This window comes from Parus major, chromosome 1 (assembly GCF_001522545.3).
Source record: "Parus major isolate Abel chromosome 1, Parus_major1.1, whole genome shotgun sequence".
NCBI classification, from domain to species: domain Eukaryota; kingdom Metazoa; phylum Chordata; class Aves; order Passeriformes; family Paridae; genus Parus; species Parus major.
In genome coordinates, this window is record NC_031768.1 from 113057381 (window position 1) to 113061732 (window position 4352).

Consider the following 4352-nt stretch of genomic DNA (forward strand, 5'->3'; position numbering starts at 1 on the left):
CAATATCAGATGGCAGATATCAATATCAGACATTTCCAATATCAGATATCAATATCAATACCAGACACTGCCAATATCAGAGTTCTCTGCCCACCAAGGACACCCCAGCCAGGAGGGCCATTTCTCCCACTCTCCAACAGAGACCTCAGGGAGATTTTCCAGCCTGGCAGGTGCTCCACTGGGCAGCTGTCCAGGCCAAGTAGCTCCTCTGGATTTGTGCAGTAATTGGAGCTAAGAAAGGGACATTAACCAAGTATTCCAGGCTGACTGGAATGAAAAGATGCTGGCCAGAACGTTCTGACTGGGAATTTCATGCAAGAACCCGAGGAAGATGAGACACTCACTGGAGTGGGCTGTACATGGATAATCCAGCCATGAGAGGGCAGTGAGACCCAGCTCAGAGTGAAAAACATTTCGTTTACAGAGCACTTCTGGCTTTTGCTCTGCCAGTCTGTTCAGTGAGAAATTGTTTCAAAATTCCCACGACCTCTCTCTGCTGCGGGGCAAATCAATACAAGGGTTTGCTCCTGCTCGTGCTGGGAGGAGAAATGAATCCCAAAGAAAGAAGCTTTTACAGCTGATGGGAAAGGTTAAAAAGAAGAAGTAGGCAACACTGCCCTGTGTGTTGTTTGTCACTGCACTTGTGCCACAGAACCTCTTCCAAAACATCAGAGAGCACCCCAAAACCGTAAGCAGGCAAACCCCAAGGGTTCCCCATTCACTCCTAGCTCAAATCACTTTCCTTGACATACATTTTATCACCAAGAGACCATAAAATTAACTATCTTATCCCCAAAATGTTTATTGTCTCCCCTCCAGATTTACATTAATTTTCCCTCCAAAATATTCGTTGTAGCTTAATAGAGCTACTCAAGTTTAACTCCCAAATTTTCCCTACCTCTCCACGACTGATCACCTGAGTTTACCTCAAAATATTTGTTCCCTGTCATGGAGATTACCTCAGATTTTAACCTCATCATTTTCACTACCTGGCAACTTCTAATTACCTCATTTTTACCTCAAAATATTCATTGTCTCCCCTACAGATGAACTCAGATTTTATGCCCAAGCTCTTCATTTTGTCCCCTATAGATTACCTCAGATCTTTCCTCCAAAATCTTCATTGTCTCTTACATTTCACAAAAAAATATATATATTCCATAATTAAAAAGAGAAAGTTGCTGAAAAGCAGTCAAAATTCTCAGTGAAAAAAATAACAGCATGGAACTAGGAAAACGAGCTAAGAGCTGAAGATATTTTTTTGCTCAATTTCCTTATGATCTGCAATAAGTGATGATTTTACACTGGGAATGAACCCTTGGTTCCTCTTAAAGGGAGGACAGAGTTGCAACGTATTGTGTCACAAATTGTTTTACTTGAAGAACTTCCCAGTGTGGCAAAGAGAAGGTTCAGAGGAGGAATTAAAACCCAGGGATGCACCTTGCTTTTCTAACTCGCTGCTTAGCTGTGCCAGAGTTTAAAGTGTTAAAATTCCTGAGCATCCTCACCTGGCTCTGCTCTGCTGGTTGAGCTGAGTCACCTGAAAATATTATTTTCAAAATTACATTACTTATAATTAATACATCATACCGATATGTTGTTACATCCCCCAAAATAACTTTCCGAGCAGTTTTTCCGCAGCCGTGTCCCTGCAGTGGTTCCCGGGGAGGCCGGGAGAGGGCCCATCTCCACAAGGGATTGATTTCACTGCTGCTCAGCAGTGCCAGGGAGCATTCTCACTCTGCTCACCCAGAACCTCGGGGTTTCACCACGTAATGCTGCGGCTTTTCTGCTTTCCTTTCCCCCCCTCTTTGCTCCTCGGGATGAATTTCCAGGAGGCTGCTTCGCTTTGCCATTTGGAAGCAGGAGGTTTGTGGAATAAAATCTGTTTGGACTCAAAATTGTTCAGATGGAGCCACAGAGGAGCCTGCAGGACTCTCATCTGTGCCTTCCCCGAGGTTCCTGGGGGATGATGTGCTGTTATTACTGGGATGCTCTCTATGAAAAGCCCAGAACCCTGAGAAAAGACAGATTTTTCTGATCTGGAGAGTGCACGGGAACTCACATCTGTCTCTTGTTTCTGATACATGTTATAGAAGTCATAAAATGTAGCAAGCATTCATTTAAGTCATACTGAGAAGCAAATTTTCATGATTTGACAGAAACTCAAACCATTTCACTTATCTTTACAGAGTGAGGCCGGAAACATGAGAACTTGCCTATTTAAAGCTTTTATAAATAGACCCTAATTCAGTTTTCGGTGGCACTGTGATACTCCAGAAATGGAGCCCAAATGCTGAATGGCAAACCCTTCAGCAGCAGCTAATTAACACCGCTGGTGCATCTCAGACAGCCCCTGAGAGAACCAAAACATCTACCCACTGAAGAGCTATTTAAAAATACCTGGGACAGGGTGACTTCACACAGCGATTCCTGTGTGAGTAACTCAGCTCTGCATTGTTCACATTTCAATTGTTTTCTGCGATTCTGTTTCAAATCACCAGTTTCTCGAGCTGGGAGCAGCACACATCCCAGAGGGGAATGGTGGATTTCGGGTGAACCCCTGGAAGCCGCTGTTTCTCTCAAAGTCCCGCTGGGTTTTGCCGGCTGCTCTTTAAACCCTGCCTAAGCAGAGCTCTGTTTTACACCAGACCAGCGGGGCTGGTGAGAAAGGAGGGATCACTTTACAAAGCTCCCTATTTGAGCAGGGATTAACAAGGCTTGGAGGCAATTTGCAAACACACAAACTCTTCCTGGCTGCTGCTTCCAGAAGGTTTTCTTAGAGCATCAGGCAGCCCCAGGGATGCAGAGGATGCAGAGGGCTTGGCTTAGCTGTGCCAGTCCCCCTTCACAGCCTGCTGTGAAATTCCAGGCTGTCCATTCCCTAAATCCTTGCTGGGGTACAAACCCAGCCCATGGCTCAGGGACACCACTGGCAAACCCCTTTTGCTGATCTGGAGTTTTGACTGAGGTGCCTGTGAGCTCCAAAGGTTTTATTTAGAAATAACCCACCAAAAGGGACCACATTCCCTTCAGGGCACGTTTCCTTAACAAAACTCTGGCCAGTCAGGTTGCTTCTAACCTTTAAAAGGTTCCACACACTGAGAGGAAAAGCCCTTGGATCAGCAAGGAATGGGTCCACAAAGCCCCAGATAATCCAAGGCTGTGTGGATCTGTCATTCAGATAAGGCAGATCCATTTCAACACCAGCTGGAGGAAATATGGTTTTAAAAGTTTATTAAACAACATGATATATGTAAATTTGGTCAGGAAACACAGAGACACATCACCCTGCCAGGACACAAAGCAGAGCTGTCCAAAGCAGAGAGAGTAGCAATGACGAGTCTGAGATAGGGTTGTTATCTAATCCAGATAGCTCAGAAAACAGAAACCCCAAATAGTTGAAATGCCAGGAAAATCACACTGTTTCCCTGATTTTTTTTTTATTTTTCTTACATCTTGGAAAGCCAGCTAAGGAAGTGGTTGAACCACACAGGGCAGGAGATACTGAATCTGCTGGTGAGGTTTTATTCAAATCCAAAAGTCACCTCCTAGTTTCTGCTTCCTCTTTTGCTTCTTGGGTAAACTCCAGAATATTTGCCTCAGGAGCTACAGTGACTCTGAAATTGCTGCCTTTTCCTCTGAAGAGAATTATCTGTCTGTCCTGGTGACATGTGACAGTTTTTTGGGGGGATGATCACATCCTTCTCCTTGCAGACTGCTGTTTTGTTTTCCTGCTCTGCTTGGAAGAAGTGGATGTTATCTTTGAGAACAATGCCATGGAAGGGCTGTCAGCAAACAGCCTCACAGCATTTGGGAGCCCACAGCTGGCTGCTGCATCTGCAGAGAGCAGAACTGAAATTCTTGAGAATGGATCCCTGAGCCTGACTGGGACATCCTGAGACTGCTTTAGCAGAGGTCACATTGATGCTGATCAAAACACCCAGAAGGACAGGAGACAGAGTGCCAAAACTTTCCAATGTCCTGTGTGAAACTCAACTAAAACTTACCTGATTTTCATCAGCATTGGACAATGCACTGCCTTCACTTACTTCTCTCTGCTTTGCTGTGTCTTTTGCTCGGTTTAACCTGGGTTAAACCTGCCTTTCCATGGGCTTGTCCCTGTTTTCTCATGGTAACTCAGGTCAGAAGTTTTTGAGGTGTCAGCTCTGAAGCTCTGCTCCTGCCATCACCAGATCTGGTGGGGATATTGCCAGTGGTGGCAGAGGAACAAAGATCAAACACTGTGAGTCTTCTGCTGAGGTGAACTTTGAAACTGCTCACTAATTCAATCATTTCATGCACTCTGGTTTCTAGCACAGCCCTAACTCTTCTCCTTCCTTTCCTTCCTT